Source organism: Marmota monax, unplaced genomic scaffold (genome assembly GCF_021218885.2).
Source record: "Marmota monax isolate L192 unplaced genomic scaffold, Marmota_monax_Labrador192_F-V1.1 WCK01_AAM20220418_F8-fsc00005, whole genome shotgun sequence".
In the NCBI taxonomy this organism is placed as follows: domain Eukaryota; kingdom Metazoa; phylum Chordata; class Mammalia; order Rodentia; family Sciuridae; genus Marmota; species Marmota monax.
The window spans coordinates 56,742-81,945 of record NW_026692254.1 but is presented as its reverse complement, the minus strand read 5'-3'; the positions used below and the strand labels follow the sequence as shown (position 1 = coordinate 81,945).

Here is a 25,204-nt window from a genome sequence, read left to right as displayed (position 1 = left end):
GTTCCCCAAATATCCTGTTTCCTGGGCCTTCTAGCAAGTGGCTTTCCTTACTTACCTGTAATGTTGGCAGCCCTAGAAGCCTGGTACTAGGACAGTTTTTCCAAGAGAATTTTGTAAGCATTGACTTTACAAAGTCAACCTGAGTCCTCAAAAGTGTCTGGACACATCTGATTCAATGCATCATTCTCAAATATAACATTCCATCCAAACACAGATTATAAACCAGTTTTTCCAATCATGCCAAGGAGAACAGATTCTTACTGAATTGAGACAAGTAATTGTATTGCCATGAAAATAAGAATACTCAATTGTATTCATCCAAATTTGAAGAGATCAGGTAAAGAGAAAAGATTAATATTTCATTTCTTTTTACAAAGCATATTTTGTAAAACAGGATATTTGGGGAACCTAGGAGAAGAATTCATACAAATCTATATTTAACAAGCTATAGCTAGGTTGAGAGAGGAGAAAGTAGGTTCTTTGGGGGGGAAAAAAAAACTAAAAAACATTAAAAGCCAGATGTGGTGGTGTACTCCTGTAATCTCAGCTACTCAGGAAGTTGAGGCAAAACGGCCACAGGTTTAAGGTCAGCCTGGGCAACTTGGCAAGACCTTGTTCTAGGTTCAATCCTCAGCACTGAGGAAAAAAAAAAAAAAACCTAAGTTAGAAAAAAAAAAAGATGTAATTTGCAAGGGAATTCGTTATTTCTGTGGCATACAACATTTAAGCAAGAGCTAGAATTATGACTGATAGCCTGATGGCATAAGATATTGGAAAATTTCCATAAAATTTATACAATTTCTGAAGTATCTGAAGTATTTATGGTAATAATATTTCCTCATACAACTATCACCTGAAAAAGGTTAAACATCACTTCTTATTTGACAATGTTTCTGTAAGGAGCATCTGCCATAGACATGCTGGGACATGCTGGGACTCACTAAGTTGCTGGCCACAAGGAACAACAACCATTGAACTGCTTAGTCATGTCTGCTTGCAATTGATAAAGAGGTGTAAAGGGCACTAGCCATAGGCGTGCTTAGCAATGACAGGTTACGAATGATAAGGAGCACAGCTCCATGAACATGTGAAAAGGACATGCCTAGTTGCAATTACATCACCTCACTGGACATAAACAATGGATGCTGACTTTTACTGGGTGTAACCAATCACCAACATACACCACCAACTTGGAATTGTATTTAAATTGCTGGTCCTGCCATACTGAAGAGTTTTGCTACAAGGCCATCAGTGAGATTGGCGACCTTTCTGTCCATCCCTGGACCTACTCCACCATTCCCTGGCATCCAGCCATCAGCTGGAGAGAACTACCAGACAAGGACAACCTCTGCTCTTTGGCTAAGAGAAGTCATGTGGCATCGGAGGTATTTTGGAACTGTGGTTGCCCTAGGATTGTGTGATTTGCTTATAGTGTTTAATTAATGAGCAATGAAAGCTAGTTGGGGTACTTTTGCATTAATTGTTTATCTGCTTATAGTGTTTAATTAGTGTGCACTGAATGCTAGTTGGGGTGTTCCAGCACACCCAACACTTTTTGCATTAATTGTTTATATTTGATGAATGGTGTGATCGAATATACATTTGCATTTAAAGACAATCCACCTCTGAGTAGTTAATAGCGCCACTTGCGACAGTTTCCCATACATTTTAATACATATATTTAAAAACTGTATATTTTACAAAGTGAAACAAAAATTTTCCAGGGGCCCTCTGGGAAATACAAGTTCAGCAGAGTTCAAGATTTCACTTAGGATTTAATTTTAGAAAGCTGTCAAAAAGGTCAAACAATTTGAATACTTGATTAAATAGGGTCACAAATCACTATGAAACAATACTTGAATTCTACTGAACAGAGATGCCAAAAAAAACTAGCAAATATTTTCATAAGACAAATAATCTTTGTTCTGTTGAAAAATTACTAAGAGGATAAAGAAAAACTTTTTATATTCTATTATTTATAATAGATCAATAATCCAAGAAAACTTTGTTTTTATAAAGAAAACCAAACTCCAGTTTTACATCAGAAAGCTACTAGTCTCATTTCATTTAAATTTTAAAAATAAATCCATTCACCTTAGCCAACTTCACAAATAGAAAGTTACTTTTCTGTAAGCCTTCTACATCCTTCCATATCTATTCAGGTTTTATTCTATATTTTTTTTCTTTCTCATTCTAGAATAACCAGTCATCTTATTTTAAAACAAAATCACTCTCATTTTTCCTTAAGAACAAAAATATCCTTCATATTTTACATATTGTTTCTTTTTTAGTAGTAGTAGTAGTAGTGTGTGTGTGTGTGTGTGTGTGTATATATATATATATATCTCCAAAGCCATCACTAACTCTCAAAAAAATTCACATTTGCCCTTAAATGTATATGCCTTGCTTCACTCCAAGGCGTGTTTCTCTTGAGATAATCCACATTCTCCCTTGAATGTGTATCTGCTTTGCTAAATAAATCTCTGTGTCTAAAAGGCACAGGCTGAAATTCTTTTCCATCACATACACAAAGAAGCCCACGGGTCCTAAGTCAAGGTCCTCCTCTCCAGGAACTCTTTGGACCTCCTCCAGGGAGAGTTTAACCAAGTGCATACAGCTGACAAATACAAAACTGGGATTTGAGCCCAGGCAGCACATGTTCTTAACCAATATGCTATGGAGGTTCTCATTTGTCTATTTAATAACAATGGTTTTCTAGATTGGCTACTTTGAAAATAAAGCAAAAGTTTCATATCATACAACACACCAGGGACTACAGAACTACATAATAAAAATAAATTTGCAGACAAGAATCATGTATCTTCTATTTATGTTTTGTCTTTTATTTATTTATGCAAAATAACCAAACTTGCAGATTCATTTGTCCCAACATGTGTTCTATCTGTACTGACCTTATTGTGATTTCTGGCATACATGTTACTATTTTACCTCTATTTTAAAGGCATCAGTTAGCCACTTTAGAAATGGACTAATTCATTTTCTAAGGTAGAAATATGATGCAATTCTATTGTAATAATAACAATAAAAGCAAATCTAATCAAATACACAATAAGTCAATAATGACATTAAGATAGTAAAGTAAGAGAAACTATTAACTGAATCTTAATTGACGTGAACTGACATTAATTGACATGACCAATACTGTGCTTATGTCAAAAGCATTAACTTTTTAAATGATTATTGAGAATATAAAAGAATTTTCATAAAAATCATAACTCAATTTTACATTTCAAACTTTGTGAATATATTTTTTAAATGGTTTCATCATTTTCTTTTTGCAATGGTCAAATCATCTGGAAGATACCTGATAAAAAGTTAATATTGAAATGTGGGTGCTCAGACCACACTTTGGAAGACAGAGAGGCTGGGGAATATTCACACAAAGTGCCTGGAAATTCTAAAAATTCATATTGTCCCCTACATTAGCATTCCTGCATTTTAGTATCCAATGGCATGATATAGAGAAGGCACAATGAGTACAAATGAGTTGTCTCATGATACCACAACAAGGGTACTATAGCCAATGGACATTTTTCATTCTGAGGATGCCTAAAACGTCAGTTTAGTTTTAATCCATCCAAGTGGATTAGATTAAAATTAATACTCCCTCTCCCTTAAAGAAAAAGCAGATAAGTAGGAAAATACCATGCCATGAAAGCAAAAACAAAGAAAAATCATGAAAATATCTATAGAAATAAAATTAAATTTATAAACAAGATGAGCAGAAAAATAATTTTGGCTTAAGAGGCTGTAAAATGTACAATCAGGGAACCAGAGGAATTCCAAAAAGGCAGGCTGTGTTACTGAGCTATCTCTTAAATCCAATCAGCCTGCTGATCTCCACACCTCTATCTCTTATATCATCATACCTGGACAATAGCCAACATACTTGCTGTTCCAGATTCCTCTCATATACATACATACACAAATCTCCATACTCCAGCATATCTACTCATTCTCAGATCTACAGTTCTTGCTGGGAGTGGTGGCTCACGCCTGTAATCCTACCAGCTTGGAAGGCTGAGGCAGGAGGATCGATGGTGAGTTCAAAGCTAACCTCAGCAAAGGCAAGGCACTAAGCAACTCAGTGAGACCCTGTGTCTATATAAAACACAGAATACGGCTGGGGATGTGGCTCAGTGGTTCAGTACCCCTGAGTTAATTCCCTAGTACCTGAAAAAAAAAAAAAAGTATAGTTCTTTTAGGTATTATAGATGTTACACTAGAAGACTAACTCTAAGCTGGAGGTTAGCAACTTCACTTTTGTGCTGAATCTTCAATGCTTCCTCCTTCTCCTCCCCTTTCTTCTTGTATCAGTTAGATTTTATTATTCAACAAACCCTTCAAAAACTTACTTAAAGCAACATTGGTTTTATTATTGTTCATTAGTCTGCTCTAGACCATATCACTCAAATCTGGTTGGCAATCAACAAGCTGGATACTCTTGGGAGCTTTAGTTGGAATGGCTTTTCTTGGCCTCCCATGGCCTCTCATTGTCCAATATGCTAGCCTGGGCTTGGCTTGGCATGACAACAGAATTCAGATACCAATGTGCATGCATTCTTTAAATCTCTGCTTGGGTCACATTTTTTGTAGTCAAAGCAAATCACATGAAAAAAGTCCAAAGTTATTGTGGAAAAGCAATAAACAAGAGCATACACAGGAAAGTATGATTCTTTGCAGTCTTTTTTGACCCGATTTACTAAACATGTTCTGAGTTAGATTTTCTGCATCCTTGGTCCCAATATTAGTTTGATTGCAGTGTTTTTTGATATGAAAGCATTTATTTGAGACATTTTGATTTTATAGAAACCTGGTTTATACTGGGTTTGGTTCTTTTTTTAAATGCCACTTCAGTAATTATCTTCTATTTCCACTAGATTTCTAATAGATACTTTGAGGGACTCATTAATTTTTTGAAGCTCTGCTGTAGAAATCTAACATAAAAATACCTGTGGGAAACAAGAAGGCAACATAAGAGAATGAGACCAGCTTGGTTTAAAAATAAACAAAATGTACTATGGTATAAATTGGAAAACAAAAAATGCCATATCCAAAGGATGTAGCCTCAACTTACGTGTCATATGAGGATGTGGACTTTGTGTTTCCATACCTCCTTGTTTTTCAAGAAAAATAGGAAATATAAGTTTTAATGTGAAGTCTCCTAATTTTAAATATTAAAATCTACATTTTTAAATGCAATATATTTTTCAGTGGCAGGGATCAAATCAAGGGCCTTGTGCATGCTAGGCAAGTACTCTCCCACTGAGCTATAGCCCTAGCCCCCAAATAAAATTTTAAAAACAATGATAGTGTTTAAACTAAAGAAAATTGTGGCATATTCCTATATGTACATAGAAAATTTATGTCTGATTCATTTTATTGTCTTTCCTATTCCAAATATGAGTTCTTGAATTGAAGCTTTCCTTCACTCTTTTTGTTTTTGTTTTTGTTTTTTTGGAGTACCGGGGATTAAACTCAGGGGCACTCTTTGTCAGGATTAGTTTGTAGCCCAAGGTGAAAAGAATGGGGATCTGCTGCTGAGATTTTTCATCCAAGGAAGCTCTATGAAAGGTGAAAGAGAGTTTTAAGCCAATTAAATAAGTAGACTGCAAAACTGGAATAGCATAGCATGCATATGAGAGAATGCACAAGCACATAAGGGAGTTCACTGTATCTTCAAATAACAATGAAGCTGGATGCATGCCTATAATCCCACCAGCTTGGGAGGCTGAGGCAGGAGGTTCTCAAGTTCAAAGCCAGCCTCAGCAACAAGGAAGCCCTAAGCAATTCAGTGAGACTCAGTCTCTAAATAAAATACAAAAAAGGCCTAGGGATGTGCCCCAGTGGTTAAGTGCCCCTGGGGTCAATCCTCATATCAAAATAAATAAATAGGGCCTGAGGTTGTGGCTCAGCAATAAAGTGCTTGCCTAGCACATCCGAGGCCCTGGGTTCGATCCTCAGCACCACATAAAAATAAATAAATAAAATAAAGGTATTGTGTCCAACTATAACTAAAAACTAAGTATTAAAAAAATAAATAAATAAATACACAAATAACAATGGAGCCATATATACGTCCTAATTCTAACCTCTTTCCTATAAAATAAGGTCAAATTTTTATACATCTATTTTATATGTCCTGTTTCTCTATGTTAATATTTTGAATTATTGTAACCACCCTAAGGTACTAAAGGAAACTGAGGGACAAGGAGATGAAGTAAGTAACTTGCTCAAGGTCTTAAAACTGACAGCTGAGATTTGAGCCCTAGAAGCCTGGTTCCAGCATGTGCTTAATCACTTACTGCCTCATAATAAAGGTCAGCCTCATATTATTTAAAAGAAAAGATCTAAAAGTTCTTTAAATAATGGCACACTTCATTCATAGAGGATTTCTTTTTCTTTTTAATTTAACATGACTATCTGTCAAGATGTTTGGGGTGGGAGCTTAGGAATTAAAAATGTATATTTTTCCTACTATTATAACCTCCTAAAAATCAATTCAGTTAAAACATTAAGATATGATTATATTTATGGCTCTTAACCTAAAGCTTATGTAAGAATTATGCAACATAATACCTGAAGTAACGTTATGTAAAAAAAATCAATTAAGGGCTGGGGATGTGGCTCAGCGGTAGCGCGCTCGCCTCGCATGCGTGCGGCCCGGGTTCAATCCTCAGCACCACATACAAAAAACAAAGATGATGTGTCCACCGAGAACTAAAAAATCAATTAAGTTTATATGGTTGTACTCTAAAATATAAGGAGAATCAAATTAACCTAGTAAAAACACACACACAAAAAAAAAAAAAAAAAAAAAAAGGAGACACAAATCTATGCCCTTCTGGTAAAATGTATAAAATCCCAATTTATCGCAATTTGGTATTTTGCCATTTCACAAAGTACAAATTTTCAAACCTACATTTCAAAATTTATACAGTAAACATTTCTGTAAGATATCTGAAGTATAGAACAAATACCTAATTGATTAACAAACATACCAGGATCTAGCAGACAGGCATATCTATTATAAAAGCACAATAAATAAGAATTGATTGACCAATTGATTATGAAATGTGTTTAAGGTGACTTGGTTTGTTCTACAGGTGTCTGAATTCACACAGTAAAGCACTTGATAATGAACTTCTCTACAGTAACACATCCAAAGCTATAAAACTAACTTCATCAGTGTAACTTAAATGACAAGTTGAAATATATCCTGTAGTAGATACTAAATCTAAGCACAACAGAGTAAGCAGGAATTACAAACCCAAACTTAGTGAAAAGAAAAAAGAGAACTTAGAACTGTATAGGTGCAGAAACCAAAGTCCTGAAAGGTTGTTAATTGCCCAAGGTCACAGAATTAGTTGGTAGCAGTCCAGTATTCCTTTCCCTCCACAATGACAAGTCACACATTTTGCATGTTATTTCATAGTTTAATGTTATTTAAAGGGATATCTCTATTTGTGTTACAACTATATATGTATGTGCATTATCCCCTCTTAAAAGAGTCAGTAAAGGATGGTTGCAACAAGGACAGATTCTATAAGAATTATGCCTAGATTTTAATCCCAGTTCTGTCACTTACGAGCCATGTGGTATCTGTCAAATTTAATTTCTCTGGGCCTGTTTCCTCACTTATAAAATGGGAATAGTACCTACATCACAGGGTTGTTGGGAGAATTAAATGGACTACGACATAGTAAAGTATGTGAAACACTGCCCTTCACATAGTGAAAAAACAAACAAAACAGTAAATGTTATCATGCTGGAGGAGGAAGAGAAGTATCACCAATCTGAAAGTTTGGGCAGAATCGCTTCTTTGTACCATACAGGCTATCCAGAAAAACATATTTTTTTAACCTATAAAATATATATACATATATATGTATAAGATAGTATACATTATAAAATATATTATAACATATTACTTTGCAAAAACACTGACTATGCTCAAATATCCCTCTCTCCTACCAGGTAACCCAGATGTGACTCCAGCAATCAGCAGGGATTAGAGAAGAAAGTCTCTCATGTGAAGCTCAGAAGACAGTAAAAAAATGGATAAGCAAATATAAAAGAAAAAATTCCAGGAGTCAAGGTAAACTATGAAGAAGTGTGAAGGATAACCTGAGATTAGAAGCCAGCAATCCCAATGTCATTTGGGAGAGAATGAAACAGGAGGGCCTAGTGTCCACAAGGAATCTAGGTTAACTGACTAGAACAGGGGTGGCAGCCTCTGGCTTTCCATTATGTGCAACCATGGCAGGGCCCAGAAGAGATCACTCAAATTTAATGGTGCATAGCTTAAACTGACACACCACATTCAGGAACAATCTATTCCTGCTTTCTCTGCAGAGTGCTAATATCTGCAACAAACACCTGATTTAAACTGTGTGTAAAGTTAAATATTAAATTACCAAAATGTTTTCTTTAGCTCCAGTACTTTTTTACTACCTATCTTTAATTTTCTCCCAAGTTTCCTTGAACATTATGGTAATAATTACTTTATTACTAATCTTGGTTCATCTTTAACAAATGTTCATTTTTATCATTAATATAATTTATTAACAGCTAAATTGCACTTGGCACTGTACCATGTTATACAATTTAAACATATAGCTAATGCCCACCAAACACCAGTGAAAGAAAATCACCGACCTATCTAATCAATAAGTAGGATTGGATAGGAGCCTGAATAGAAACAGATCCCAGAGGAAGCTCAAAATAATCTTGACTGAACTAAGACTGTGGAGACAGAAGAGGGGAAATGCCAGAACAAATACTCAAGAGGCATAGTTAACAAAGTATTTGGTCTCACTGGAGAAGGGAAGATAGAAATTGCTGAGGTTGACTTGCTGATTTCTGACCTAGGTGGCTCTGAGAGGCAATAGAGGTGGGAGAACTACTTTGGAAAGGAAGGTAATTAAGTCAGTCTTGGATATATTAAATTTGGTTTCCTGCAGAATATTCAAGTAGAGGTATTACAATAGGTCTTGGTGCTTATAAGAATGGTTTTCATGCTAGAGATGGAGATTTGGGAGAAATCACATGAAAATGATCCTGAGTGGTACATTAAGAGTATGCATGTAAATGAAAATGGACCATAGAGAGAACACTGGAGAACTCCAACCTTTATTTGCAAGGCAAAGGGAAAGAAAAAAGACACAATGAACAAATTCTTAGAAACCAATAGAAGCCTACGAGGAAAAAGTTTAATTTTTTTATTTAAAAAAGGGGGGGGATATGGATGTATAAGCAATGTGATCCTGCAATCTGTACACATGGAAAAATGAGAATTCATACCCTATTTGAATCAAATGTATGATATGTCAAGATCATTGTACTGTCTTGAGCAACTAATAAAAATAAATAAATAAATAAAGGGGGGCGATTATCAGCTTCAAATGTTACACACTGAAAATGTACTATTAGATGGAACAACTGTCATCATTGGTTAGCAAGAACAGGTTCAATAAATCTAATACAAGGATGTGCCCACAACTGAGCTTAAACCATTAATGCCTTACAAGATGACAGAGAAATAAGAAGAAAAAAAACTGTGTTCTTAAATGACCCCATGAACTTGCAGTTGACCTGAAAAGTAAAGCAATAACTTTAAAGGTTAACCTTCTTTTTTAAAAAATTCTTTTATTCATACATTGCAATTCTACATAACAGTGGGATTCATTATGCTATATTCATACTTGCATATGACATTATTTGATTAATCTCATTCCCCAGTATCTTCCTTTCCCTCTTCTCCTAATTTACCAATCCAGCAAATGAATATAGGAGGGGCTGGGGTTGTGGCTCATCGGTAGAGAGCTCACCTAGCACATGCAAGGCCCTAGGTTCAATCCTCAGAACCACTTAAAAATAAATAAATAAATAAAATGGATATAGTATAATTTGTCTAATAAATTCCTTATGAAATCAGGCACAGTGTTGTATGCCTGAAATCCCACTGGCTCGGGAGACTGAGACAGAAAGATCATATGTTCAAAGCCAGCCTCAACAACTTATGAGGTGTTAAGCAACTCGGTGAAACCCTGTATCTAAAAATAAAATACAAAAAAGGGGTAAGGATGTGGCTTAGAGGTTAAGTGCCCCTGGGTTCAATTCCCAGTACCAAAAAATAAATAAGTAAATTCCTTTTTGAGAACCCTTGGGTTCATTTCCCATTTTTTATCATTAAAAATAACACTATAGGAGGGTGGAGGATGGGAAAGGCATCGGAGCACAACAGACACTAGTATGGCAATTTGTAAATCAATGGATGTGTAACTGATGTGATTCTGCAATCTGTGTATGGGGTGAAGGTGGGAGTTCATAACCCACTTGAATCAAAGTGTGGAATATGATATGTCAAGAAATTTGTAATGTTTTGAACAACCCACAATAAAAAATTAAAAAAAAAAATAACACTATACTATAAAGACCTTTATATTTACATATAAATGTATTTACATATAAATACATTTACATATAAATATAATTACATATAAATATAATTAGTAATCTGTAATTATTTCTAGGGTTTCAACTCCTAAAGTAGAATTATTAAGTCACACACAGATTTTTGATGCAGACTGAAAGATTAAACTGCTTCATTTACCTATAGATGAGAGGAAAAACAAACAAACATGTCTTAAGACAGGTGAGGAAGTGATTATATGCTAAGATGGCTATAGAAAAGATAAGGCCTGAAAAGGCTATCAGATTAGAAAGTCTGTTTATCCACAGTTGAATTATAGAAGTTATATTTCATTAGGTTTCCTATCTTCCTTAATTCTTCCTTAACTCTTTGATTCCTCTAATTTTAGTCAATTTCAGTTTTACTAGTCTCACAATTCTACCAATTCTACTCTTAAAATATCTCAAATTCACTCCCTTTTCTTGACACTTAGCCCAACTCCCCCAGTGTATTAAGGATTAAAATAAATAAAACCAAAAGATAAAAAAGTCCCTGACCCTAACCTGTCTTTATCAGTCTTACTTCCCACCACTTAACCATCACCCTTGCAAACTTTATTATAACTAGATTGCCATTTACTTTCATCCCCTTGACAAATATATATTTTAGGGGGTAGTACAAATATAAGATGGGTTTGTGAATTCTCCACTACTCAAAATGATTTCTTCATTCATTGTGTATATAGCTTACTTGTTTTATAAATGATTCTCAATCATTTATATCATTTAGATCCATGTCTTTTCCACATTGACTCCTTCCAGATTCCTACCACAATGACTGACACATGGTAAATACTCATTTACTAAAGGAAGCAAAGGAAAACTGGAGGGAACACTACAGGAGAGAGTAAACAAAGAAACTAATACAAAAGACATATTCAAATCAAGAGAAATCTCTTAAAATATTTTGTTGACCTATAATAGAAAAACTTATATCTAATGCAAGTTTCCATGCAGAAATGGTAATAACTTAGACATGATATTTTAATTTCCTGCTTCAAAAATCACTAACCTTCAAATCAAGCTTTAATTTTTGATCATTAATTTTTTTTTTTTATTTTTTTGAATTGGGAATTGAATCCAGCAATGCTTAACCATTAAACCACATTCCTCTTTTTATTTCAAGACAGGGTCTAAGTTGCTTGGAGCCTCACGAAGTTGCTGAGGCTGGCTTTGAACTTTTGATTCTCCTGCCTTGGCTTTCAGAGCCACTGAGATTGCACGTATGTGCCACGAGCCCCACTGTTCTTTAATTTTTATGATAGTTTGACCAAGTGGATTCCAGAGAACCAGGCAAAATATTTTGGAGGAAGGCCCAAGAAATCTGACATTTGGCAAGCTTTAAAGTGATTCTTAAATATACTAAATTTAGAGAATCGCTATTCTAAATTATTATTTTGTACATAAAATCACTGACATAATCTGAAATAATACTGGAAGCCCTCCAAATTTATAAATATGTGCCCATTCACAGAATGTAAAAGTTATTGACTTAATGACACAGTATCTTCTTGAACTTCTCTACATTATCACAAACATGAAAGCATATATAACTCCCATCTATATTTAAGATGCTGGTAATGCTTAATGTTATAACCCACGTCGTTATTTTAGAGGTAATAAAATCAGTAGAATTTAAGATTAAGAAATCTCCAACTCTAGGATATTTAGGGAAAATAAATATCTGTCCCAGTATACTTAGACATTCATCTTCCTGAAACCATGGAGCCTGCACCCTCTCAAAATTGTCCTTCAGTGATTTTTTTTATGATTAAGATCAGACTTTAGGGGGAGGGAAGATGGCGGCGAGGGGAGTGCATTACCCCCGTGTGCTGCTTCACTGTGTGGGAGTATGACAAGTCAGGACGGCTAAAGGCTATCTTGTTAGGAATTTCCAGCAATAGTGGGGTGCGCCGGAACCTGGAGGAAGGATTTCCATCGTATGAGGATCGGCTACGGGGACTCAAACGCGAGAGGTTTGTCGCATGGAGGGTAACACTGCTTATTAAGCAAATCGCCCCGCGGCTAGAGTCTGCAAGGCGCGCTGGGATAGAGACGCAGGGTTACAGCGCTGCAGTTTCTGCCAGACGCGCAAGCACCGCACTCAGGGCTGAATTCTGGGTTCGAGACGGGGAAGGAAGCGGTCCATCTCGGTTCTCCACACCGGTCAGACCACAGAGGAGGCCAGCAGCCACCATGTTGGTAAACTGACGTCACCACACCTGTTTTTGACTGACCGCAGCTCATTCAGCCATAGAACAGGTAATTTCAGGCTGCAATTCGCCTGCGGCTTGCAGACAGATTGCTAGGGTTCAGCGCCTGGGGGCTTCTTAAAATCTGATCTTATCGGAGTGAACACGGAGCGCGGGGCGGCTGAGTTCCGGCTCCCGGAACCGTCCCGGAACCGCCCTGGCTCCGGGCTGCGGAGCCTGCGGAGGCTGCTTCTTGGACCCTGCTAATATCAGAGCAAACACGAAACACCAAGAAGCCGAATTCCAGCTCCCGGAACTGAGCCCGCGGGGACTGCTTCTTGGAGCTTACACTTATAGGAGCTTACACCGAGCACAGAGCGGCCGAGTTCCGGCTCCCGGAACCGTCCCGGAACCGCCCTGGCTCAGGGCTGCGGAGCCCGCGGAGGCTGCTTCTTGGACCCTGCTACTATCAGAGCATACACCAAGCACTAAGCGGCCGAATTCCGGCTCCCGGAACTGAGCCCGCGGGGGCTGCTTCTTGGAGCTTACACTTATAGGAGCTTACACCGAGCACGGAGCGGCCGAGTTCCGGCTCCCGGAACTTCCCTGGACCGGGGCTAGGAGCCCGCGGAAACTGTGTCTAGGTCCGGGTCCTGCTGAGGGCAGGTCAGGACTCACCCATTGCTTGGGTTGCCTGGCAAGGGGAACGAAATGCTGCCATTCGCATAGGATACCAACATGGCAGAGATCTGATGTCAGCAGAAAGCGGTGGAGGAGAGATCTTCATCAATACCAGCGGTGACATAAGCAGTTGGTCTCCTGGTAAGGGGGGTGAGGCTCAGTCACCCGAGTCTCCTCAATTTGTCCTCGAGCCAGAGGGAAGGAGCCGGGCCGCCGCCAGCCCCCGGAGCAGGCCCAGCGGCTCGCCAGCGTGGTGACCGCGTGACCCCAATTGGAGAGGGGGCGGAGCGGAGCCGCCACCCACACCCGCCAGGTGGGCAGACCCACGACCCAGTAGTACATGGGCGTGGTAGGAGGGGCAGGGCAGAGCCGCCCTTCGCGCTTGCAAGGTAAACAGACCTGTGACAGCCTGGCGGATCAGGCCCAGTGGCCTGCCAGTGTGGTACACACGTCACCCCAACTCGAGTAGGGGCAGAGCAGATCCTTATCCCACGCCCGGATCAGGCCCTGCCGGTGTGGTGGTCAAGTGACCCCAATTGGAGTGGGGGTGGAGCGGAACCGCCACCCGTGCCCGCAGGGTGAGCAGACCAGTGATCAACCTGCAGATCAGGCCCAGGGGTCCGCAGGCGTGGTAGGAGGGGCAGGGCAGATCCGCCGCCCGCGCCTTCAAGGTAGGCAGACCTACAACAGACCGGCGGATCAGGCCCAGGAGCCTGCCGGCGGGGTACAAACACCACCCTAATTGGAGTAGTGACAGAGCAGAGTCGCCTCCCTTGCCAGGAACAGACCCAGCATCCTGCAGGCGGGGTAGTCACGACACCCCAATTGGAGTAGGGGCAAAGCAGAGCCTCCACCCGTGCCCGAAAGGTGGGCAGATCTGCGACCGACCAGCGGGACAGGCCCAGTGGCCTGCTGGTACGACAGACACGTCACCCCAATTGGAGTAGGGGCAGAAAAGAGCCGCCACCAGCTCCCAGAACAGGCCCAGTGACCTGCCGGCGTGGTAGCCACGACACCCCAATTGGAATAAGGAGAGAGCAGAGCCGCCGCCCGCACCTGCAGGAAAGATACGCAAGCAGTATGAAAAGACAAGGAAAGAAAGGACCACAAGCAATGCAGGTCAACGCAACTTTAGAAGAGGTAACAGCTGCAGCAGATGGAATGTCAGATAAAGAATTCAGGATATACATGCTTCAGATGATCTGGAGTATCAAGGAAGACATTAAACAGCAAAATCAGACAATGAAAGATCACTTCGACAACGAATTACGCAAACAAATCCAGGAAGCAAAGGATCAACTATACAGGGAGATAGAGGTTATAAAAAACAAGCAATCAGAAATCCTAGAAATGCAGGAAGCAATAAACCAACTTAAAAACTCAATGGAGAATACTACCAACAGAGTAGAACACTTAGAAGATAGAACATCAGACAATGAAGACAAAGTATTTCAACTGGAAAAGAACATAGACAGCTCAGCAAGACTGTTAAGAAACCATGAGCAGAACATCCAAGAAATATGGGATAACATTAAGAGACCAAACTTAAGAGTCATTGGGATACAGGAAGGTACAGAGCTCCAAACCAAAGGAATGAGCAGTCTATTCAATGAAATAATACAAGAAAACTTCCCAGACTTGAAGAATGAGACAGAATCCCAAATCCTAGAAGCCTACAGGACGCCGAATGTGCAAAATCATAAGAGATCCACACCTAGACACATTATAATGAAGATGCCCAACATACAGAATAAGGAGAGAATTTTAAAAGCTACAAGAGAAAGGAAGCAGATTACATTTAGGGGCAAGCCAATCAGGATAACAGCTGATCTTTCAACACAGACTCTGAAAGCTAGAAGATCCTGGAATAACATATTTCAAACACTGAAAGATAATGGGTTCCAACCAAGAATTGTGTATCCAGCGAAATTAAGCTTCAGGATGGAGAATGAAATTAAAACCTTCCACGATAAACAAAAGTTTAAAGAATTCGCAGCTAGAAAACCATCTCTTCAAAACATCCTAGCCAAAGTATTACAGGAAGAGGAAATGGAAAATAACAATGAAAACCAACAGTGGGAGGTAGGACAGTAAAGGGGGGGGGGAAACAATCAAAGAGGAAAACAAACAATGTTTAGTAACAGAAATAAACAAATATGGCTGGAAGAACAACCCATATCTCAATAATAACCCTAAATGTTAATGGCTTAAACTCACCAATTAAGAGACACAGGCTAGTAGAATGGATCACAAAACAAGACCCAACAATATGCTGCCTACAGGAGACGCATTTGATAGGAAAAGACATACATAGGCTGAAGGTGAAAGGTTGGGAAAAATCATATCACTCATATGGACTTCGGAAACAAGCAGGCGTGTCCATACTCATATCAAATAAAATAGATTTCAAGCCAAAGTTAATCAAAAGAGATAAAGAGGGACACTACATACTGCTTAAGGGAACCATACACCAACAAGACATAACAATCATAAATATTTATGCCCCAAACAATGGTGCAGCTATGTTCGTCAAACAAACTCTTCTCAAGTTCAAGAGTCTAATAGACCACCACACCATAATCATGGGAGACTTCAACACACCTCTCTCGCCACTGGACAGATCTTCCAAACAAAAGTTGAATAAGGAAACTATAGAACTCAATAACACTATTAATAACCTAGACCTAATTGACATATATAGAGTATACCACCCAACATCAAGCAGTTACACTTTTTTCTCAGCAGCACATGGATCCTTCTCAAAAATAGATCATATATTATGTCACAGGGCAACTCTTAGACAATATAAAGGAGTAGAGATATTACCATGCATCTTATCTGATCATAATGGAATGAAACTGAAAATCAACGATAAAAGAAGGAAGGAAAAAGCATACATCAATTGGAGAATGAACAATAGGTTACTGAATGATCAATGGGTTATAGAAGACATCAAGGAGGAAATTAAAAAATTCTTAGAGATAAATGAAAACACAGACACAACATATCGGAATCTATGGGACACATTGAAAGCAGTTCTAAGAGGAAAATTCATTGCTTGGAGTTCATTCCTTAAAAAAAGAAAAAACCAACAAATAAATGATCTCATACTTCATCTCAAAATCCTTGAAAAAGAAGAGCAAAACAACAGCAAAAGAAGTAGAAGGCAAGAAATAATGAAAATCAGAGCTGAAATTAATGAAATCGAAACAAAAGAAACAATTGAAAAAATTGACAAAACTAAAAGTTGGTTCTTTGAAAAAATAAACAAAATCGACAGACCCTTAGCGATGCTAGCGAAGAGAAGAAGAGAGAGAACTCAAATTACTAGCATACAGGATGAAAAAGGCAATATCACAACAGACACTTCAGAAATACAGAAGATAATCAAAAACTATTTTGAATCCTTATACTCCAATAAATTAGAAGATAGTGAAGGCATAGATAAATTTCTTAAGTCATATGATCTGCCCAGATTGAGTCAGGAGGATATAGAAAACCTAAACAGACCAATATCAATTGAGGAGATAGAAGAAACCATAAAAAGACTACCAACTAAGAAAAGCCCAGGTCCGGATGGGTATACAGCAGAATTTTACAAAACCTTTAAAGAAGAACTAATACCAATACTTTTCAAGCTACTTCAGGAAATAGAAAAGGAGGGAGAACTTCCAAATTCATTCTATGAGGCCAACATCACCCTGATACCTAAACCAGACAAAGACACTTCAAAGAAAGAAAACTACAGACCAATATCTCTAATGAACCTAGATGCAAAAATCCTCAATAAAATTCTGGCGAATCGGATACAAAAACATATCAAAAAAATTGTACACCATGATCAAGTAGGATTCATCCCTGGGATGCAAGGCTGGTTCAATATACGGAAATCAATAAATGTTATTCACCACATCAATAGACTTAAAAATAAGAACCATATGATCATCTCGATAGATGCGGAAAAAGCATTCGACAAAGTACAGCATCCCTTTATGTTCAAAACTCTAGAAAAACTAGGGATAACAGGAACATACCTCAATATTGTAAAAGCAATCTATGCTAAGCCTCAGGCTAGCATCATTCTGAATGGAGAAAAACTGAAGGCATTCCCTCTAACATCTGGAACAAGACAGGGATGCCCTCTCTCTCCACTTCTCTTCAACATAGTTCTCGAAACACTGGCCAGAGCAATTAGACAGACGAAAGAAATTAAAGGCATAAAAATAGGAAAAGAAGAAATTAAATTATCACTATTTGCAGATGATATGATTCTATATCTAGCAGACCCAAAAGGCGCTACAAAGAAACTATTAGAGCTAATAAATGAATTCAGCAAAGTGGCAGGATTTAAAATCAACACGCATAAATCAAAGGCATTCCTGTATATCAGCGACAAATCCTCTGAAATGGAAATGAGGACAACCACTCCATTCAAAATATCTTCAAAAAAATAAAATACTTGGGAATCAACCTAACAAAAGAGGTGAAAGACTTATACAATGAAAACTACAGAACCCTAAAGAGAGAAATAGAAGAAGATCTTAGAAGATGGAAAAATATACCCTGTTCATGGATAGGCAGAACTAACATCATCAAAATGGCGATATTACCAAAAGTTCTCTATAGGTTTAATGCGATGCCAATCAAAATCCCAATGGCATTTCTTGTAGAAATAGAGAAAGCAATCATGAAATTCATATGGAAAAATAAAAGACCCAGAATAGCAAAAACAATGCTAAGCAAGAAGTGTGAATCAGGCGGTATAGCGATACCAGACTTCAAACTATACTACAGAGCAATAGCAACAAAAACAGCATGGTACTGGTACCAAAACAGGCGTGTGGACCAATGGTACAGAATAGAGGACACAGAAACCAATCCACAAAACTACAACTATCTTATATTTGATAAAGGGGCTAAAAGCATGCAATGGAGGAAGGATAGCATCTTCAACAAATGGTGCTGGGAAAACTGGAAATCCATATGCAACAAAATGAAACTGAATCCCTTTCTCTCGCCATGCACAAAAGTGAATTCAAAATGGATCAAGGAACTTGATATCAAATCAGAGACGCGCCGTCTGATAGAAGAAAAAGTTGGCTACGATCTACAGTCGGTGGGGTCGGGCTCCAAATTCCTCAATAGGACACCCATAGCACAAAAGTTAATAACTAGAATCAACAAATGGGACTTACTCAAACTAAGAAGTTTTTTCTCAGCAAAAGAAACAATAAGAGAGGTAAATAGGGAGCCTACATCCTGGGAACAAATCTTTACTCCTCACACTTCAGATAGAGCCCTAATATCCAGAGTATACAAAGAACTCAAAAAATTAGACAATAAGAGAACAAACAACCCAATCAACAAATGGGCCAAGGACCTGAACAGACACTTCACAGAGGAGGACATACAGTCAATCAACAAGTACATGAAAAAATGCTCAACATCTCTAGCTGTCAGAGAAATGCAAATCAAAACCACCCTAAGATACCATCTCACTCCAGTAAGATTGGCAGCCATTAGGAAGTCAAACAACAACAAGTGCTGGCGAGGATGTGGGGAAAAGGGTACACTTGTACATTGCTGGTGGGACTGCAGATTGGTGCAGCCAATTTGGAAAGCAGTATGGAGATTTCTTGGAAAGCTGGGAATGGAGCCACCATTTGACCCAGCTATTCCCCTTCTTGGTCTATTCCCTAAAGACCTAAAAAGAGCATGCTACAGGGACACTGCTACATCGATGTTCATAGCAGCACAGTTCACAATAGCAAGACTGTGGAACCAACCTAGATGCCCTTCAATAGACGAATGGATAAAAAAAATGTGGCATTTATACACAATGGAGTATTACTCTGCATTAAAAAATGACAAAATCATAGAATTTACAGGGAAATGGATGGCATTAGAGCAGATTATGCTAAGTGAAGCTAGCCAATCCCTAAAAAACAAATGCCAAATGTCTTCTTTGATATAAGGAAAGTAACTAAGAACAGAGTAGGGACGAAGAACAGGAGAAGAAGATTAACATTTAACAGGGATGAGAGGTGGGAGGGAAAGGGAGAGAGAAGGTAAATTGCACGGTAATGGAAGGAGACCCTCAGGGTTATACAGTGGAGGGGGTAGAGAGAGAGGAGGGGAGGGGAGGGGAGAGGTGGGGAGGGGGGAGGGTGGATGAGGGGAAAGGCAGCGGAGCACAACAGACACTAGTATGGCAATTTGTAAATCAATGGATGTGTAACTGATGTGAATCTGCAATCTGTGTATGGGGTGAAGGTGGGAGTTCATAACCCACTAGAATCAAAGTGTGGAATATGATATGTCAAGAAATTTGTAATGTTTTGAACAACCCACAATAAAAAATTAAAAAAAAAAAATAAAGGGCTATTTACTAGCTTAATTGGCTTCCAAAAAAAAAAAAAAAAAGAAAGTCATACTTTAAGATTTAGGGAAAATGAAGTATTCTATGATTCTCCAGTAGTTTAGAAAAAAGACAGGTAATATAGTTAAAGCAAATGTGATAAAATAACATTTGGGGGATCTGGGTGAAAAGTATATGAAAATTGTACTGTTTCTGCAACTTTTCTATAAACATAATTTTTTCACAATAAAGATTTTTTTTTAAATAAAGCAAAAAAAAAAAAAAAAAAAAAAAAAGATCAGACTTTAAAAACTGATATGTAAATTCATAAACATTCGTATAACCACCATCTGTACTAGATGTGCTAGTCTGAAAGGAAAAAAAATTAACAAAAGACACTTTTTTTAAAATGGTTTTATTTCTTCTCACTCTTAGCCAAATAGTTTAAGGATTATTTTGAAAGCTTTTCATACATTAATATGCAATTTTAAAAAGAAACAGCAAATTACTCAACTAATAACAAATTGAAATTGTAAGAAATTTTCAGCAGTAGACTTTACATGAAACTTTTTGCAGTAGAATATTTCAAATGATATAATCAATAGTGTGCCTACATACAAAACTATCAAAAAGTACACATCATCATATTTTGCAACCTTCTTTAGTGTGAGGATGCATGATATTCATTGTTCTGTGGCATACATATAAATGATTATTTATTGTACAATAAGCTATGTGACAGCTTTAAGGTAATTGAAGCATGTAAAATATTCTCTCTTTAGCACATAAGGATTACAAATGATAATAGTATTTTTCTGACTATATTAAGATACTAGATACTTAAGACATAAACTTGAATATCTAATAATCTGTCAACCAATTCAAATATTAAAATCAATGAGACAAACATTATTAACCCTGAATTCATTAGCTGGCCAAGATACACAAAATCTCAACAAATATACAACACCCATGCATAGTCTAAAACACTAGTTTTAAAAAGGGTGGGGTCAATCTATAAGTAAGTCACAATAACCCGACAGGGAAAATGTCATGGCACTTAAGTAGATTGACAGTGGGCACTAAAGCCATTAACAAAAATATTCAATTCGTCTTTTGACCATATATATATTAGACTTCCCCCTTCTTCCCACCCAGGTCTCAAATGCTTCTACTGTGAATTTTCTGGAACTTTTGCTCTGAGATCAGAAATCTTGTGTATAGCCTAAGCCTGTTCTCGCAAATGTTTTCTTAGCTTTTTTTTTTTAATTGGTTGTTCAAAACATTACAAAGCTCATGACATATCATTTTCCATACTTTTGATTCAAATGGGTTATGAACTCCCATTTTTTACCCCAAATACAAGTTGCAGAATCACATCGGTTACACATCCACATTTTTACATAATACCATATTAATGACTGTTGTATTCTGCTACCTTTCCTATCCCCCCTCCCCTTCCCTCTCATCTTCCCTCTCTACCCCATCTGCTGTTGTTTAATTCTCTCCCTTGTTTTTTTTTCCCTTTTCCCCTCACAAACTCTTATATGTAATTTTGTGTAACAATGAGGGTCTCCTTCCATTTCCATAGTTTCCCTTCTCTCTCCCTTTCTCTCCCCCCACTCGTCTCTGTTTAATGTTAATCTTTTCCTCATGCTCTTCTTCCCTGTTCTGATCTTCACTGACATTAAGCTCTCTATTAAGAATACAATTCATTTTAAAAAGTGGTATTTTTTTTTTAACTTTCAGCATATATCCTAAGAGGTAGGGATACATGCTGAAAGTTAAAACTTCCACATCTTAAAAAAAAAAAAAAAATTCCCTTCTTTCCCTCTTTGCAAAGTAAGAAACATGAACATATAGATAGTGAAATGGCTTGGACTAGAGATTAAAGCAACCCTTATCAAATGGTTGAAGACCAAAATAAAAGGAATCATCACGGTCTTCAGACAAGCTTGTAGAAAAGAATCAGCTACAAACTGTAAAATAAGTTGTTAGGAACTTCTACTTTCTTTGGGGCCCTGCATTTATGGGTCTTTTTGTTACAACAATTAAATATATACCACAACCTATGGCTTTTCACTAGGAATAAAGTCTTAAGTCTCTATAGCAATGTCAGGTCCTACAGGGTCTTACCAGTCTTCTCCCTTTCACTAGCTTTGCTCTAACCCAACTGAAAGCCAGTTATAGATGCTTTTACCTAGATTTTCATATGGTTGATCTTTTATCCAGCTTATAGTTCTTAGTCAAATGTTACCCCTTCAGAAAAAAAGTTCTGTTATATATCCCATCCATTTTCTTTTAACATAGTCCAAAATTATTTGTCCATCAGTCTTTTCTAGCTAAAATGTTAAGTACTTTGACAACAAAAAAAAATCTTCTGTTTTATTAATGATTATACTTCAAATACCTGAAATTTCAGTAAGTAATGTTAAATAAATGTTTTTCTAAACGATGAAGTTATCTACCTCATCAAGGCACTGTCTACCTCAACCTGGGTTACTCTTCACACAGTTCTATGTTCCTTCCTGTACCTCAAGTCTCTGATTAAATGTCAATGCTTCAAAAAGTTTTCTCTGACCAAACTAACTATATATCCTTGGTTCCAACTTCAGCCCATCACATTCTCTATCACTTCACCCTATTTACTCCCTTCATACTTTAAGAGTATCTTGTTTATCTACGTATCTATTGACCATCTGCCCCCAAATATGTAAAGTGTGATCACATCAGTAACCTCATTTGTCATTTTCACTCCCAGTCTTATTTGCCTAGAATAGTGTCTGGTACTTAGTAGGTGCTCAATAAATTTTTGAGTGAACAAATTAATGATTGGAAATATGTCTGTAAAACAGTGTAAGTCTTTGATAACTTGTGATATTAACAAAATGCAAAAAATAACTTCAAAATAATGTTTACCCTGAATCATGAACTACATCCAATAAAAACACAGGTAAGAAAAAGAACAAGAGGGAAATTAAATTTTTTCACCTCGAGGTGGGGAAATTAAAAGAAATTAATTTGTTCTTGGTATTTAAATTAGAAAAACATAGTCTCAAATATTTGGCAAAGTTTAAACACAATTTTCAGCAAAATTAAAAATAAAGTTAAACCTCTACACACATATACATACACACAAAGAAAGCATCCAGCATAATAATGGCAATAAAACATTTTAAAAATGCAAAAAAAAAAAGTTATACTATGAATGAAAATAAGTCAGATTCCTCTAGTAAAAGTTAAAAAAAAAAAAAAAGACTCTCAAAAAGGGTGAAAATTCTTTAAGGGAAAAATTTGAAAAAAAAAAAAAAAAAAAAAAAAAAAAAAAAACCTCTTAAAGAAGGTAAAGATATAGCCAGCAAATGAAAACAAAAAAGAATTGGTGGGGGGGTGGGGATTTGTGATGGGTTTTTGCTATTATGTTTTAAATGTACCCTGCAATGGGAGGTGAGAAAAGAGGTAGAATTGGATATCAGAAAACAGAGGAGAATGATTGGCAAAGGATATTTTTTGACATCTTCATTAAGGGATAAAACTGTAGATAAATTATAATGAATTTCAACTGTTTCAATATTAATAATATCTTTACACTAAAGAAACATTTTGTTTCCTATCAATTGATTTTTTTTGAAGTGTAGCATACATGCAAAAAAGTCACAAATCAATATTATACAACTCAGTAAATTATCATAGTCAGATACCCATGTAACCACCACTCAAAAAACATAACATCACTAAACAGAGAAGTCCCCCGATACAACTTCATAATCACTACACCTTCCTTCCTCCTTCACAAAATCAAGCACCATCCTGAGATCTTTTGAATTTTATACCTTCACATATTATATGTCATTTTGTGTGTGGTTTATTTTGGAAAACAGTATATATTTGTGCAATTTATTTTTTTTATTGCATGGGGATGTAATTTGTGCATTTTCATTGCAGAAATCACAATCCATTTATTCATTTTACTACTGATAAGCATTTATATTTCCAGGTTTTTGATACTTTGAACATAACGGTACTTGTCTTTTAGTGAACTTGCATATTTGTGTACACGTGCACACACACACACACACACAGAGCTTTATTAAATAACTACCAACTTTCAAAAGTAATTTTTCCAACTTACACTCCTACATGCAGTAAAAGTTGCACTGCTTTTTTAAATCTTTTTTTTTTCTTTTTCAGTGTAGAGAATTGTGCATGCTGAGCAAGTACTCTACAATCCCCAGCCCTGCTCTTCAAAATTTGCTGTCACTTAAGTATTGTTCATCTGTTTAATTTTAGTCATTCAGGTGAAGTTTGTACTGTTATCTCATTATGATTTTAATTGCATTCCCCTGATAAATAATAAAGCTTTTCATATATTTATGGGCCATTTGACTATCCTCTTTTGTGAAATGCCTGTTCAGGTCTCCTTCCCATTTTTTTCTATTGGGATATCTGTCCTTTTTAAAATGATATATAGGAGTTTAGATAATACAGACACAAGCCATTTGCCAAGTATATGTATTACAAGTATCCTCCACCTATTTGGTTTGCTTTTATCTCTTTCATTGTTACTTTTGATGACAGAAAGTTCTGAATTTGTCAATGGTCAAAAAATTATTTCCTTTATACACTAAGTTTTCTGTCCTGCTTAAATACTACAAGATGATGAAGATAATCTCTTATCCTATAGAAGCTTAATTATTTTACTTTTCACACTTAGATCTTCAACTAGTTGTGCATGCTGAAAAACAGGGATCAAGCTGCATTATTTTCCCAATTTGTGTATCCAAATGATCAGGAACTTTATTGAAAATATTATTTTAATTGATGAAATGTAAAATCCTCTACAAAAATATCATTAATTTTAAAGAATAAAAAATGTAGCACTAAAACATATTAGAAACAATGAAAAAAATAACAAACACAACAATGTAAAACTTTAATTCTTATAAGTACATGATAGTTGAAGCAATCAAAAAATTGAGACTATCAGGATAATGCATGTAATATGTGCATATATATACATACGCACTCTCTCACACACATATAGCACTGTGCACTTGACAGAGGTGTCACCTTATTTCTCAGTGTGTGGGGAATATTTTAAATACTGATATTATATGTCTCATAAGAAAAAAAACTTGGTAAATTCTCAAAAAAAGAAACTATACATGCCTTATTCTCTAATCACATTATTATAAAGATAAAAATTAACAATTGTATTTTGAACATATGGACCATTTCATAATTTAAGATACCCTCCTAAGTAACTTTGAAATCAATGAGGAAATCACAGCTACTAAATTTTATTGAAAACTAAAAAAAATTAAAACAGCATATATCAAATCATATGGCATTTAGTCACAACTGCAATAAGAAGCAAAATTAGAATAATAAAGCTTTCACAAAAAAAGAAAAATAAATTGGAACATTAAATTGTTACAAAGAAAAACCTGAAATAAGTAAATTTTTTTCAGTTGCAGAA

At 36.7% G+C, this 25,204-nt stretch overlaps 1 protein-coding gene and 1 long non-coding RNA gene across 6 annotated transcripts in view; one reads left to right on the top strand and one right to left on the bottom strand.

Moving 5' to 3' along the window:
• Positions 1-25,204, bottom strand: part of Macrod2 (mono-ADP ribosylhydrolase 2) — a 2,042,921-nt gene that overhangs the window by 1,968,806 nt on the left and 48,911 nt on the right. The window lies entirely within an intron of this gene.
• LOC124086310 (uncharacterized) lies at positions 1,128-24,098 on the top strand. Its single transcript, XR_006849766.2, has 3 exons — positions 1,128-1,385; positions 7,999-8,119; positions 23,917-24,098. It is a non-coding gene; the product is annotated as an uncharacterized LOC124086310 (long non-coding RNA).